The sequence below is a fragment of the Castor canadensis genome, chromosome 3 (genome assembly GCF_047511655.1).
Source record: "Castor canadensis chromosome 3, mCasCan1.hap1v2, whole genome shotgun sequence".
Taxonomy (NCBI): domain Eukaryota; kingdom Metazoa; phylum Chordata; class Mammalia; order Rodentia; family Castoridae; genus Castor; species Castor canadensis.
Window position 1 is genome coordinate 135,415,652 of NC_133388.1, and position 17,504 is coordinate 135,433,155.

Sequence of the window (17,504 nt, forward strand, 5' to 3'; positions counted from 1 at the left end):
CATGTATGTAAATGGGAAAATGAGGTCTGTTGAAACTATTCCAGGAATGGGGGGAGGGGAAATAAAGAAGAGTAATGGAGGAGGTGAGTTCAACTATGGTATATTGTAAGAACTTTTGTAAATGTTACCCCCAGTACAGCAATATTTAAAAAAGAAGAAAAACAAAATAAAACGGACCATAGAAATTAAAACAAAACAAAAAACTTCCCTGATACTCAAGTGACCTGGTGAGTTAGGGAAGGAAGCCCCAAAAGTGCTTCTACTTTCAAATCATTGTGCATATGTTAGCTTCCCTAATGAGAAGTTTCCCCCAGTGAAAACCCTAGAGGTGCAGGACCAGTGTTTGATGACCCTATTCCTAATAAAGACAAAGTCTTTATTTGTGACAAAAAGTGAACCTCTGAAAGGATCCAAGCGTGGAAAGCCCTAGAGAAGTTTCTCACCTTCTGTTCCAGTTGACTTGACATGACACTGCTGCACCAAACCATAGGTATGGCAAGGACAGGATGCTCTTAGCTTTTCATCTGAAGAAACATCTCCATGCTATTTTAAAAGTTTCCCACAGTTTCTAAGAAAAGGAATTTTATATTACAGCTATCACACACAGGACCTTCACTACAATAGCAAGTTATATCCTTCATTTTGTCTTAATTCCCAAGTACACAGTGCTAGATAAGCAGACTTATAAGGCAGTTCACTGCTTAAAGCTCTGAAGGATTAATTGGAAATTCAGGGAGCCCTGCACTCTGCAGTGTAAAGTCTGATACAGAGCAGGGTTACTCTATCTTCCAGCGCATTCCGTGATCGTAGTTTCCTGTTTATTCAAGGTAAAGGAGAGTCTTGCTACCACAGACGGGAATCAGACTTACTGTTTGCATCCATGAGAGCTGAAACTACAAGGATCATCTCTGTTTTTCAAACAAGCTGTGTTTACTCTAATCTTTGCACGGTTTATCCTGCCCATTTCCTCCGTCATGTTTATGCTCCATTGCTCTATTTACACATTTCTTCCAAAACCGATCCTACGATTGCAGCTGCATGTGTTGTGACTTCTTCCCACCACAATGTAACACCTTTTCTTTCCTTATCACATTGTGCAACTGCCATATTACCAGATCCATCTTCTGCCATTCACTGTCTGTTGGTTACTGAGGAACAGCTGAAATAAGCATGAAGTTCACAACATCTGAATTTATAAAATGAAGAAAAGAGACAATTCTCTGTATCACCATGTTTATGATCTATGACTCATGTCACTGAAGCTAAGTTTAGTTAAATTGAAAGGAAGGTCGATCTCCTCAGCTTGTGAGCAGTTTCACTAATGAGGCTGAGTTTTGCACCCTCTGTACCCTCACCATTATTAGCACAGTTAGGGGCCTCTACATTGCTGACTGACTACCAAAAAGTGGCTTTGTGCCCTACTTCTTACTTGTAATGGTTTTCAGAATGCAATTATGATTGGTGATTAAGCTTTTGCCTTCAAAGAAAGTACCCAAGAAATGCTCATTTTTCATTTCTGACTAATCTTCCTATTTTTGACAGGATGCTGACTAATCTTTCTGTTTTCAGATGTAGTGCTGAGTGGACTTTCAGAAATGCAAAGTGAGGAGGTAGTTTAAAAATCAGCAAGGAGAAATTGACCTGGCATGGAGGATATCGATGTGGCAGCTAGGACACATTTTGAGAGTGTTTTATAATCTTATAACTAAATGTATGAATAATCCCATGCTCAGTGACAGGCGAGAGATAAATAGCCAGATTGTCTGGAAATTCTACAGTAAAGTTAGAGGTGACCCTTCACAGTTTCTGTTTCATTCTGATTCAGTTTCAGCTCTTGTAGGATGTCACAGACTGTATCAAAATACAGTCCCGAATATCCTCCCTCAGGTCCAGTATTTGGCAACATCAGGGATAGTGGTGTTTTGGACTGAATAATTCTTTATTCAGCCTGTATCTTATAGGACAAGTAGTATCAAAGTAATTAAAGGCAAGTCGCATTCACCCCACCCCAGTTTGTAACAATCAAAATGTTTCTGCCCTCAATTTTTGGTTTCTCATTTAGTACCATTGCTATACTTCTGGAGTCACAGAGGGCAGGGTAGGGAGCAGGCAGCGAACCCACCAGTGGGGTCAAGTGCATACACTTCTTTGGCTATGTGTAGATCCTTACTGAATCAGCCACTTTCCATCTGGTAAAGACCCTTCCAAAAGGGTTTCTAGCCAGGGATGAGGCAACCTAAGCCTAGACAGACTGAATAAATCACAATGAGTCTAAAAGGTAAGAGGTGTGAAATCACAAGGGACCAGCAGAAGAGACACAGGCTGTATCAGGGAACTGCAGTTAAAGATCTTCAGCAGAAAACTCAGGAATACATGAAAGTGTCTCCTCCTAAGAGTCAATTTTGGGTGCTTGTTATACCCAAGGCCAGGCTCTCAATGTTACCTGCTCAAGCAAGATTTCTTTCCCTTCTCTGGGTGCCAGAGACAGTAAATTGGGTGTGGAAGAAGGCATTGATGAAGAAAGAGAAGAGGGGCAAATTATGACTCATTGTCTCCACCTGGGGCTTCTAAGCCTGTGGCAAGCCAGATTAGGAGCAGAAAAACATGTGGAGTGAGAATATTTAGTGTTTATAGCACTAAATTTTTACCTATAATACATAAGGCATTAAGTCTTCAGAATTAGACTTAAGAACGAATATGAGCCCAGATTTGCTCATACTGACATTATTAGTGACACCGAAGGCCTATTTCCAAGTAAGTATTATCAATCACTGCCACCTAGTGTTAACAAGATGAATGGAGTTTTTCATTTTATTTTGTTTTCCTAAATTCTTTTCCAAACCTTACATATTCAGATTAAATGAAATACAAACAACTTTTTTCTAGTCTTGTGCTATGATGCCTTTGGGCTGAAAAAACACATACATCCTGTCTCACCCAGGCACAACCTGTGTCTCAGGGCTGCACTCATTCTCTGTGTTCCCTGGACTGTTCTTAGTAGCAGCCTCTGTCCACGGCCTTTGCCTTTGGACACTGCAGTCTCATGGGACTGAATACATCAGCTGCTGAGCAGAAAGTTTGTAGCAGAAAGAGGATGTCTACAACTCACAAAAAATTAGAGTGATAACTAAGAAAAGTTCCTATACAATTTTGCAAGTGAGTTAAAACATTTATTTTAATAAAATTCCAAATTAAGAGCAGTCTCTTAACTTATATGAAACAAATGTTTTATTTCAGAGGCCTTCATATATTTTCTGAAAACCAACAAAAAGTTAGATAAATACAAACTTTATCTAATACATATTATGTTTGTCTTTAGCTATAATAAGTACATCTATGTAGATAAAGAATGACCTTGTTTTAAATGTCTCCATTTGCCGAGTTGCTTATAAAGCACTTCTATTATAGTTGTTTCAGTGAACTTGTTAATTAACAAAATTAAACAACAAAGAAACAGAAAATAGAAAGTAATTTGCTCATTATATTTGAATTTAAATAATCTGCATTTGTAAGACACTTCTAAATTCTGCCAAGCTTCACTTTGAATAATTGTATGATCCCTTCACAGCAGTGAAACTAAAATATATAACATTAAGAATTATATTGTGTAAAAGATTAAAAACAATTACTGTTATATTTCTGGATCTTTAGAAATAAACTTGAAGAATGAATCAACTTCTACTTTCAGGGAAACAAATCCAGCATCTGGTGGAAAAGACGTCTCACATTGCTAATGGCAGATGAATTTGAGCAGGAAAATTCCTCTGATTAATTACTTTATTCATAAGTCCTCCTTGTTTCAGCATCTTTAAAAAGCAGTTTTATGCTTTCCTAAGGCTGACTAGGACTTGAATTTTTGCTCCCTCTGAAACTCATGTTGAAATTTAATTGCCATTGTAACAACATTAAGGGGTGGAACATTAAAGAGAGGATTAGGCCATGAAGACTCAGCCTTCCTCAGTGGGATTGGTGCATTATAAAATACTGAGTTTCACACACTCTCTCCTTTCACCACATGATAATATAGCAGGAAGGCCTTCACTAGATGTTGACACCTTGACATTGGACTTCCCAGTCATAAATTATCCAGTCAGTTGTATTGTATAGCAGCACAAAACGGATTAACACATCATCTAAACACTGTTTTATGTCTCCTGCATTAGTGTTCTCCAGGGAAACACAACCAATAGGACACACATGGATACAGAGAGGGATCCATTATGAGCTATTCATTCATATAATTATGAAGGTTGAGAAATTCTCAGATTTGCTTTCTGCAACAGGAAACCCATGAAAACCAGTAAAGTAGTTCCAGTCCAAACCCAGAGGCCTGAGAACCAGGAGCAAATGGTGTAAATCCTGGTCCAAATCTGAAAGCCCAAGTACTAGGGAGTGCGTGGAGAGTGGGAGGGGGACAATGATGTTTGAGGGCAGAAGTTAGATGTCTCTGTTCAACCAAAAGCCAAATTCACCCTTTCTCCATCTTTTCAGTGTATTTAGGCTTTCAATGGATTAGATGATACCTACTCACCTAGGTAAGGGGATCTTCTTTATTTAGTCTACTAATTCAAATGCCAATCTCTTCTAGAAACATCTTCACAGACATACCCAGAAATAGTGTTTTATGGTCTCTCTGGGGCATCCCTTCACCCAATCAAATTAACACATAAAATTAACCATTACTTCCTTACACCATTTTTAATTCTTCTAACATATTTGTAAGGCTGGATTTTAACACAACTTCTAGAATCTGCTGGAAAGCCTCTTTGTAATGTTATCCATTAGTTCTTTAACTATTGATCTGCTGGGCCTTCTCATACCAGCTTGAGAGATAATAGTTAAGTTTTCGGGGATAATATTCTCTATTCCTTACCACCCCTTCTCTTACACTCTCTTTCCTTAGGTCTATTTCTGAGATTATCAGAACAGGAAGAAAGAACTAACTAGTGATGTTTTGGTTAAGCATGGTTCTGGCCTTGGACCAGCCACCATTGTTCTCAAGGAATAAGCATAGGGTTGGGAAGAACAGGAGAGAAAGCTCTAGAAGGAAAATGTGTGCAACAGACTGTGGAAGCTGGTGACCTCACAGGAAGGTAAGTTTGTCTTCTCTAATAACACTCACACATGCTCCAAACCTCCAAAGTTTATTCTAGACAAAGTTCTACTACTAGAGAAGGAAAGGTGATGTACTATCTAGTATCAAATCTATACTTAGAGTAATTGCATTGCCTTTACTTCTACCATGATGGCTTTGGATGTTCTTTTTCATATTTTAAACATTCTGAACTAAATGTGAGCAAAATCTCATGACTCAATAACTTCCTCCCAGCCAAAACAGGCATTATATGTCCAAAAATAAACTAGTAAATTCTTGATGAAAAAAGAGAAATAAACACACAGGGTGCCATAAAACTAAATAATTTGGTTTGCAAAAAAAAGAAAAAAACCTTTCTCTGTAGGGACTTTCAAATATGAAGGCCTTCTGATTTCCAGAAAGATAAAAGAAAATTTTGCCTAGAATATATATTATTAACTAGTCTCTATTATTCCTCCTGAAGACTGGTCTTCCTTTCAATATTTCTCCTCTTGAAATTTTTTGTGAATACTTGTGCTTTTCAAAGACCAGAGCCAAGTTCTCTCTGAGCTGGGACTCATCCTCCCAGCAAATGTTTCTGTTCTAAGACTCAAGCCTGCTCTATTAGATAAGGCAGCTGACATCAGAAATGGTCTCATCTTAGAGCCCACTTTCTACTCACAGGTAGTGTAATTTTGTATTTTTCCCTACAAGTAGATACCTCAGGTATCATTGCTGGCAAACTGTCACTATCCATTGACCCATTCCCTCATATAATAGCAACTTTTTCAGAGCATGGAATAAGAGCTCTATTTCCCTCAAAAGCAAAACACACTCATTTTACTAAGTTCAAGTGATGTCATATACTGAAAGTACAATGTACAGATTCCAGGAACCTTCTTGAAGAGATGCCTGGTGCAGCCCATTCCCTTTCCCTTTGCTTAATCACAGCCTGGAACATGGATGCCAACACTGTGAATCTTGAGGATTAGGGGTACATACTTGAGTGGGAGTGGTGAGCAAAAGATGCTATGGATTAGAGATGCCCTCTTAGCCTTAAGCCACTCACAGCTGGACTTTCTGTCAGAGATAGACAGGCACTCTATCATTTGAACCACTCTGCCAGCCCATTTTGCATTGGTTATTTTTGAAATAGGTTCTCACTTTATGCCTGGACTAGTATTGGCCATGATTCTCCTATTTGTGCTTCCCTGAATAACTAAGACGACTGTTGTACCATGCCATTGGGTAAGATGGGGTCTTAGGAAATTTTGCTGTGGCTGGCCTTGAACCATGATTCTCCCAATCTCTGCCTCCCAAGTAGCTATGATTTACAGGCTTGAGGCACCACACCTGGTTGTTTCTATTATTTTGTAAGGCATCTTGTTTTGAATTTTTCTATCAGAGACAGATCCGTCTCTTATGTATTGAATTTTACCTCTCCTCCCAGGTTCATATATTGGAGTACTCACCCACAGTACCTCAGAGTGTAATATTATTTGAAAACAGAGTCATTACAGATCCAATTAGTTAAGGCAAGGTCATTAAGGTAGGTCCTGATCCAATATAACTTTTGTTGTTATAAAAGAGAGAAATTGGGCTCTGAGGCACATACACAACATGTGAAGATAAGCACAGATCAGAATGATTGTTCTATAAGCTAAAGAATGGGAAAGAGTTCCAGAAAATCACTAGGGTCTGGGTAAGAAGAGTGGAACAGACTTCTCTCTCAGAGTCTTGAGAAGGAACCAACTGTGATCTTAGACTTCTAGCTTCCAGGGCTGTGAAACAATAAATTGTTATTTAAGCCACCCATTTTGCGATGCTTTCTTATGAACCCCTAGCAAGCCAATACACTATCCTGCCCAATTAAAGGCTATCTAACTTAATCCAGGACAATGTGGCCACTACCCAGATGGCATAAACTACACTTATATAGTGTATCCTCCAGAACTTCTATGAAAATCAGCATAGTCACTGATTCTTAGTTTGGCCAAATCCCTATTTATCTAGAATGTTAAAGCAAGGGAATCTTGTTATGGTTATCTTGTGAAGATATAACTCTGTAACACAGAAACATTAGACAAACCCAATGTAATATATATATATATATATATGCATATATAAAATATATATAATATAAATATAGAATATAATGAAAACAATATTTTCACTCTAGTGGGCAAACTATAAGCATCTCATCCAAAGTGTACTCACTATCGTTGACTCTTCTTGGTCAATTATTGAATGAATAAATGAATTGATGAGTTTTCTTGACACTAATCTTAGGATTTACATCAGAGCTTTCCACTAAGTACTGGGCCATGTGTTTGCTATGGTTTGAATGTAGTTTGTTTCCTCATGTTTCATGTGTTGGATGCTTTGTACCTAGTGTGAGTGCTGAGAGATAATGGATCTTTTTTTCCCTTTTTCTTTAAAATTTTTCCAGTAGTACATATAAATTGTACAAAATTATGTGTTTCACTGTGATGTTTTCATACTTGTATATAAGGTCCTTTGATCATTTTCACCCCCCATTTCCTTGCCTTGTCCCTCCTCTGCTGGTTCCCTTTCTCTTCCCACAGGTGAAGGTGGAGCTTAGTCCTTAGGTCACAGGCCTATGTCTCAGAAGGGATTGCAGAACTCTCAGTCTCCCTCTGGCTTCCTATGTGTTGATCTGATATCTTCCTCCCACATGTGCTCCTGCCACTGCCATCACCGTAATGTGATGTAAGGAGGCCCTCACCACAGCTAAGGAGAGTTGCCAGCACCGTGCCCTCTGAGCTGTATCAGCCTCTTTTCTTTATAACATTAGCCTACTTCTGTTATTTCATAATAATAATGAAAAACAGGATAATACAGTGTTTAAGGATGGACTTTGAAGTTATCTCTTGTTCAAATCTCACCTTCATTATTTATTAGGCACATGATCTTAGAAGACTTTGTAATCAGTTTCCTTACCTGTGGAATAGGGGATATAACAGTTACTTTCTTGGAGAGTAGCTATGATTTATTTTATATGAGATACTTGGAACAGTTCATGCCATGGTGTACTTCAGCTGGTTTGTGCTGGCTCACAAGGACCAATAGTGTACATCTTTTATGATTCTGCACATGTTCCCATCGCCAATCCAGTGATGTCATGTAGGTAGTATGAAATTAGTTTGCCATCATGGGAGTATTTATACCACAGAAATTGGTAAGCACTATACATCCAGGACTGGCTTGCCAGTACACCAGTAAGTTTTATGTAAATATAATGGATACTTCTGCTCTCTTATGGCTTTGAGAAAGAACTCTGTTACTTAAATAAATAATTTCGAGTTATAATAACAGTAATAAGATTTCTCTAGCAGTTTATTTCCTCAGGGGACTCAGTCATACATGTAATACATACATTTACCCATTAATTCATTTTAACTTATTTTTGGCTCAAAAAAAAAGAGCCTTTACTCATTGCTATAGCCTCCACATCTAGCATAGGCCTAGGACAGAGTAGGCATTCATAAATATTTGTCAAGTAAAAAAAAAAATATATATATATATATATATATATAATGGAATTTTCCTTAACCCTGGTGTTTTCAGAAGACTTTCACATTTATTTCATTTTTTCTTCAAAACTACCTTTGGCATTCTGAGTGAGGTTAGCCAGGCTCAGAAGGTCAAAAATCATATGTTCTCCCTCATATGCGGACTTTAGATCTAGGGCAAATGCAGCAATGTGGTTGGACTTGGATCACATGACAAGAGGAGAGCACATATGGGCGATATAGGAATAGGTAGAAAACCCAAAACATGAGAGCATTTTATGTCCCCATTCCAGAGGAACTAATACAGAAACCGTAAAACAACGGAGGTTAACATGAGAAGGGGATCAGTAACCAGTGTAAAGATTAGTTAAAGATGAATCAACTTGGGTTATAACACATGTGTACATGAAAGCAATGCCAGGAATCTTTCTGTATAGCTATCCTTAACTCAGCTAGCAAAAATGCTTTGTCTTCCTTATTATGATTATGTCTTCTCTTCAACAAAATTAGAGATAAGGGCAGAACAGGTTCTGCCTGGAAGTGGGAGGGTGGAGAGGGAGGAAAGGAGGTGGGGGGGGGGAATGACCCAAACAATGTATGCACATGTGAATAAATGAATAATTTTTAAAAAAACTAATATAAAACACATAAAAACACATATATGGAGAGAGAATATGATTGTGATAGTGAGTCTCTTTGAGGGGCCTAGGCAGAGGCGGGAGAGGAAAAGAGAATGATAGAGAGTGAATAGTATTGGAATATGTTACATCTGTGTATGAAGATGGTATAATAAAATGCACTTAAAGCTGTTGAATAATACGGTAGCAGGATGATGGAGAAAGAGTAAGTAGTAGAGGGGGTTATTCTGATTAAAGTGCAATAAATTCATGTCTGAAATACCATGGTGAACCACCGCCCCCTTGAACAATCAATATATACTTAGAAAAATAAAGGACAGTAAGGTAAAATAGGTCCTGTCTGGAGTTAGGTATCATGGGAGACAGGAGGGTGAAACGTACACATGTATGAAAATAGAACAAAGAAACCTGTTGAAATTGTAAGAAAGGAGTGAAGGGAGTGTGGAAGAATGATGGAGGGGTGAATTTAAGTCAGATACATTGTAAGTACATATGTAAATGTCACAATGTATCCCCAAGTACAATTAATATATGCTTTTTAAAATAGTTTAGCTTTTTAAGAAAGCTAAAATATGTGAACTTGAATTTAAAAAAAAGTAATCCCAAATTGGAGAAGAAAACCAGACCAGTTATTGGCACAGATTTTATTATTTTCTCTCTGTACCCACAAACTCAAGTTCCATGGGTTATAAATTTTAAAAACTTCTTTAATAATTCAAAATGGGATATAAATGATAGAAATTAGACAGACAGAAAGTAGACAAAGATAAGAAAAGGTAAAGCTGGGTCTGGTGAGGAGATGACATTTACCTAGAAATCTAATCAGCTGTTGAAAGAGGCCATAAACCCTCCTATCTCACAGAGACCCATCTTCTTAGCCTGTGCTAGCCTGGGAACTTCATTTTGGCACCTGTGTGACTACAGCAGCTGGTGTCCTCTGTGGCTGCCGTGGTTCATCAGACTCTTTCCCCCTGGTTCCTTGGCAACTGTGTTTTAATAACCTTTTGTAGGTCACACAATTCGTAAGCACAGAGCTGGGATTAGTCTAATGGAGTTGTGATAAGACTCCTACAGTATTCCACCAATGATTCATCTCTACCAATTATAGCTTGACATATTTTGATACCTAATTTAAAACAAAAAGGTTAATAACTCATGACTTCCTCATGGATCAAAACCTTTATCAGCATAAGCAATAATTTTGCTTAATTTTATGTCTTTCTCTTTGGTTCTTTGGACTGTGTTCATTTTGTCACTCCTGCTGTTTACATTTTGCTATTTACTTATCTTTCTGTACTAGTTTAGATTATCCTCTAGAAATTAAACTTCTTAATCCAAATGAAGAATATTTTGTCTTCTGCTGAAATTTAGGTTTATTGTCAGAACTGATTTATTTTATTTATGTAGTCTTGTTTGAGGTTTTGAATTTTTGTGGGTCTTAATGTTTTCTTTAATTTTTGTAAGCTTTTCTTATATTGCTTACTTTATTTGTTTTTATCTTTTGTGTGTGGGTATTGGTAGGTGTTTCCTCTGTGTAAATCATATTCTTGGTATCTAATAATTTAAAAAAGAAGTCATGTATTCTATATTTCTTTAAGCTCCAAATATCAGGTATGAAAGTGTCCTTTATTTTGATTCACATAGAATCAACTCCTTTGCTAAGAAAATAAGTGACTTTATAGTATGTTTACCATTGCCCTCTTCAACTCTTGTAGCTGTGACATGCAAACAGTTTGACTCTTTAAACAATTGTCAGTGATCAATACTGGAGGTATAATTATAGGTATGAAGTATTTTGGCTTGGTCTTTGAAACTTGAGCTTAAAACAGTGACAAATTGTGAATGGGTTAGTCATTTTCCATAAAGATTTGCCTGTGTCTTATGTCAGAACATATTCAAATACATTACTAATCTCTTGTAGCATTTGTTGATTAATAAGTATTCATAGGTGCTTCTTGTCCCAGTGTTTGGATTCAGGTATCGTCAGTTAAATTAGGTTTAAAAATATCTTAAAACAGCTATCCAGTGCCCAACAGGACTGTAGGGAGCACTCCTTTCTTTATGTTTCAGCCCTGTATTTTATTGCTCTTGTCTTTTCTAATGAGATTGTCCATATATGTCAGATCATTCTCCTCATGATGTTGAAAAATGAAACAAAAAGTGCTTTTTGTTCCCATTACCTTATGTCCTGAAATAGTCAAAATATATACACAGGCACCACAGGGAGCAGAGTGTTTGCCTTTTTCTAACTTGGTTTAAAAGTGCAGGGCAGACAGGCTAAATCCAGCTGGGATTTCTGTGGATCACAGCCTTCTTAGCCAAGCAGATCTGAAACCCTGTCTAGAGCAGAGTATTTACAAGTAAGGTTAAGCTGGAAGCATGTTTTTGGTGGTGTTTCCTTAAATCTTTTCCTTTGAAGGTTATCATTAGCTGCTTATTGACTAAGTGGTTATTTTTCATCAGTGACACATTCATTGTTTAATTTGAAAACATCCAGCATTTCTTGTCTTAATCAAAAATATTAAATTATGTATACACTATTCCACATAGTGACAGTAGCTCGATTGTGTAGCTCTAGTTTGCTACTTACCCATCTGGTCTGTGTAATTCATATATACATATATATTGTCATTTGAAATGTACTGTTGGAATAAGATTTTTATATTTAAAAATTATCTTTAGTAGTAACTCTCAGTGTATTCACTTATAGATTCTAGATTCTTTTTTCAGAAAGTAAAATTATATATATAAATCCTTGAGCTTAAAGCCTGTAGCTAATTGCTGCTTTTTGACGTTTTGTGTGTGTATGTAATATTTTTTCTATGATAAACATTTCCCCAAAGATTTAATTAAAAATAAATACTAACAATAGATGAAACATTTGTAAATTGTACTTGCTTTTGCCATTCTAAGTGGTTAAATGAAAACACATCATTCTGATTTTTTTTTCTCAGTGTCCATTTTGAGCAGGGAGGAACTTGAGTCTTAAGAAGCATTTCACCCAAGCAACAAAGCTGTGCCCAACCCCCATTTTTACTCTGCAGCATACCTTCCAGCTTAAACAACCTTAGTTCAGAATAGACAGAATGACCAAGCAGCTCAGCACTTGGGGCTTTGTTTTATTCAGGTTTTAAGGTGGGCAGGCTCATTGTGTAATGATCTTAGAGAAAACTGAAAGTAGTAATTTAGCTTTTTAAGAAACTACCTGAATTTCCACATTGTTATAATACTTAGTAACAAAGCAATTACCACTTGATGACTATTCTTATTATAAATGCTGAAACTTGCTATTTTAGCAGTGTCAAATACACCTCAAAATTTTTAATAGAATTTAGCATTTTCCCTTATTGGCCTTTCTTCCTGGTTTAAAAATATTAAAACCACATAAAAACAAAATTTTAAAAAATCAGGCATCACATAGACAATATATTGCATATTATAAAGTTAGCATATTCCACTTTTGAAAGGTTTGATAGAGTTCTGTGGGCTATCCATGCATCAGTTGATGGGAATATTCTAATCTCTGATCTTCTGTTTGGTCATTTGCTAGTAGTATCATTTACTGGCTTGGTAAATTCAAATTCAAATCAATTTCAAGTCATAACAGGGCAGCATGCAAATACAGTCTGATAAAACATAAAGTCACACTGAGTGTTGTTTATACTGATTTGGATGAGAGATGGGCCATTCCTTTTTTTTTTTTTTTTTTTTTAACAAACAGAAGGAATGGTAGAGCTGAGCACAGGACTGGGATTCTGTAACTGCTGGTTTAGAGGCAGAACTGGGATTTTGAGTACGGAGACACTTTGGTTTATACATTCCTTATTTAAATGTGGATGAAAAAACATATATTTTGGTAAATTTATAATTGGGAAAGTTTTCTAGGTGATACAGGATAAGGTAAATAAACACATTTTTACAGTTTGTATTACACATCTCCAGGAGTTTTCTGGTTTCCCTCCCACATCCAGTTGACAAGCTAAGTTTTGTTCTGTTGCAATTAAAATTGAAGCCTCCTTAAATTGGTGCTGCCATCTGCCTTTGGACTTGCAGGTTGCAGAAACATCTAAATGGAAGGATGAGCAGAATCATATGTAGTGTCACTGTAGGTTTTCTTGGTAAGAGAGCCTTCTATACAGTCTTCTGGTTCCAGCTCAGTGTCAGTCACTAGAGGGTGCTGGTTCCTTCAGAGGCTTCCTTGTTGACTTTAGTGCATTTGCAGCTCAGGATTGGAAGTTACCATTTGCCTGGGAACCTGGAAAAAATTATGGAGTCCTTTTGGATTTTTTTTTTAGTGGAACCAGGGTTTGGACTCAGAGCATTGTACTTGCAAAGCAGGTGCTTCACAGCTTGAGCCACACCTCCAGTCCATTTTGCTCTGGTTATTTTGGAGATGGGTTCTCATCACCTCTTTCCTTGAGCAGACCTTGAGCTTCAGTTCTCCCAATCTCAGCCTCCTAAGTAGCTAGGATTACAGATGTGAGCCACTGTCACCCAGCTGAGTAACATTCTTGATACTAACATAAGTAGGCTATTGGGGAAGTGGCTGCTACATAACATATGTTCCCTCGGTGTTTCCTGTATTTACTTAAGGCAGGCTGATTTTCCAAGATCTTTGGGTTCTTGCTCTTGGAATGGTGACTCTGTGAGTAGTGATCCAAATTGCAAGGACCAGGCTGGAGCTGAAAGTTGCCCAAGTGGTGGTCTGCAGCTGCCTGTCTTCTTTTATCTCCCTGTGTATAGGCCAGCATCTTCGGATGCTGGTGTTAGGGTTCAAGTTGTAACAGAGTGAACTTTAACTCATTGTGAAATGACATAGTGAAATGAACTGGAATGATCCCAAAATCTTATCATTTGGCTCTGATTTTGCTTGGTAGACACCATTTCCATAATGTCATAGGAAAGTTTTCAGCTCCAAGTTATTACAGTTGCCTTCTAATGGCACTCAGATCTTGCAGCTTTGTTTGATAGCATACTGGGCATCTGGGTTGTTGGTTCTGTGGTTACTTACCTCATATCCCAGAACCTGTACCAGCATGCACTGTATATGCTAGCTAAGTGGTTTAAAATGGTTCTTGGATGTACTTTGATAAGTTAAAAAAATTGCTTCCCACCATGGCCAATGCTTGTTTTGGAAGGATGAAAGAAATTTCCTAGCTGCCTTTTAAATTTTTATCACCCTTAAAAATAAGTATTTAAAATAAAGCTCTGATTTAAGCTCCCTTAACAGATAGAAAAAGAACCTGGGGCATTCTTTATAAGTATTTATATTTATACCTAGTTCTCAAATGATACATTTTATTTTCACTATCTTCTTATAAATCATCACTTAAAACCAGGTATTTAGGGATACAGAGTCTATTTTAGTCATATTAAAAAAGCAACTTGTCTGAGTTTTTATAACTTACAAAATATTGCTCATGGTATGATAAAATATTGAGGTCATATCCAATGTATGAATCAAAATGTGTTTGAGAAAATTGGGAACCAAAGTGGGATAAATTGGGAAATATGATATGATGATATAATATAATATGATTCTTAGCTTTCTTAGTCTGGATAAAATTGGAAAATGTTTTAAATGAATGATTGTTCTTCCAGAAATTTGCAAATGATACACTGTTCCATCTTAGCTAGTATTTATTAAGTGCTATGTGCCAAGTAACTATTTCAACCATTTTATCTGCAGTGACTCACTTAGTCCTTAGGACAACTTTATGAGGTATATACTGTCATTATCCTCATTTATCAGAGAGTTACAAAGCTAAAGTAGTGGGATTTTCTCTGACTCAGGCAGCTTAAACACTCCCTTTCATTGTCTGTGTCTCCTAATCTACAAATGCCTACACCTAGGAATGTTACACTGCAGATATCCACTCAAAAGCTTGTTAAGTATAAAGTCACTGATGAAATCATTTCCTTTTCTGTATTTTTTATTTGAGAGAGGATAGCTTCATGATAAGAACACAAAGCCCAGAAGCGGATTGCCTGTGCTCATCTCTCAGCCATGTGACTCTGAACATGCTACTCAACCTGGAATTATCATGATTTCTCTTATAAAAAAAGAATGATAATCATAGCACCTACCATATAGGTTGTGAGAATAAAATGAGTTAATACATAACATTTATAGCAGTACCTTATACACAGTAAACTTTAAAACACTTTCTCTTAAGTTTTTTACGTCAAAAAGTTTAACATGGTTAAAAAATACTCGACAATGATGATTTACTCTGAGTAAGGAGGGCTGGTGTTCCTTCAATATTTATATTTTATAAAGACAAAAAACTGCTGAAATACTTATTTTAATGAAATTTTTCTCCAAATGTCTGATTTATATAGTGGTGCACACAGGCTAGGATTTATTTGGCTAACAGGATCCTGAGAGCTTCAGTTTATATTGAGCTGCCAATTAATTAACTTTCAAGAAAATTTTTTTAACTGGTTGGATATGAAAATGTTCCAGTGCTTTTCAACTCCTTTATCTGCCACATCAGTTTTCTTAAACACATTGCAATAGCATTTATTGAGGTAGGTATTCTGCATGCATAATATTGAGCAATTTTAGAGACAAGGAAATATGTCCAGAATCACTTAAACAATAAGAAAGTAGTCAGCATGAAGGCACAAGTTGTCATATTACAAGATACAAACTCTATTGCCCAGGCTAATTATAATTAAAAATCATAAAAGTACAACCTGGATTGAAGTAGTGGGGAGAAAAGGCAGAAAAGCATTGTTTTAGTGACTCCTCTACCGTTAGAGGCAAATAATTCAAACTCTCTAGAACAAGATCAATAATCTAAGGACACAAACCACTTTTCTAAGTGTCTTTTCTTGCTGTCTCTTTCAGGCCTATTGTACCTATCATTTTCACTGGTATTTGAGTTTTGTATACGTGTTTCCTGAACATCTGCAAGGTACTGTGCCAGAAACTACACGGGATGGAACAAAAACGAAACAAGATGTGATTACTTGAGACTGATGATGACAATGAACCATAAACCTCGGGGTGTCTACCCTGTGCCTGGGTGGAGGACAGTGGTTAGTCATGGTCACCATTCTAAGCAAAAGTATCCGAGGACAAATGCGATGTCTGTCAGTTCAGAGCAAGCAGAGAGCACAATCAGGTGGCAGCATTAGTGAAGTTTTTGAGGTGACTGTGCCATATAAACTGAGGTTTGCAAAAGTGGGAAGAGGACAGGATGGACAGAATAGAGTATATTTAGGAGTGGGGAGATAGTAAATTATGAAGTGCTTTCATGAAATAGTGATTAAATGTCTATTATCTGAATATAAGACTAAATTAGATTAAGGAGCCATGGTAAGAAGGTTAATTTGCTTATGAAGAAAAAAAAGTCTTAAAGTTATGTATTTTTTTAATTTTGTAGAGCTTACTGGGAATAGAGTCGAGGGTCTCACACATGTTTGGTGAGTATTCTATATCCCCTATTATGGATGTAAAGCCTTAGAGCTCTAATCTCAGAGGTCACCTCAACATAGACTTGAATTACATCAGTTTCAAGTCTATGAGCTTGAGACAATGCTGGAAAACAGGGAATCAGGAGTTGGTTTGGGCCCCCCTCCTCTGCCAATTTCAGATTTGTATGTATTTAATTTGAAGAAGTATGGAAAGGCAAGACTGGACTTTGGAAGAAGGAAAAGAGAATGTCTCAGTTTGTCGGTTATGTACACAAGCGAGTTACAATGACAGTGAGATTGTAAAGAAGGTGTGAGCAATGGAGTCATGGCAGACCTCAGGGTCATACCATTGAGCAAGCTGATAGGAAAGAGAAAGCAGATGGCGAGAGATAAAGAGAAGGCAGAAACAGTGCAAAAGCAAGAGAAAGCAGTGTTTGAAGCTAAAAAGAGAACTTCAGAAAGAAAGCAATGACACATTAAATTGTAAGCTTTGTGAGAGCTTACAGTTGTTGGCATTGTTCTAAACAACCTATTTACTTCAGTACTCCCCACAACGGGTGTGGTACAGTGTTTCAGGCATTCTTTTTGCTCAGTATGTTAGGTGCTCTACAGCTAGGCAGGCACTCTACTGCTTAAGCCACTTAACCAGCCCTTTTTCTGTTGGGTATTTTCAAGATAACATTGTGAACTGTTTTCCTGGGCTGGCTTCCAACTGCAATCCTCCTGATCTCTGCCTCCGGAGTAACTAGGATTACAGGCGTGAGCTGCTGGTGCCTGGCTAATCATTGATTTTTATTTTTATAGTTTTAATTTTATAACCACGAGATCCCCTGGTTA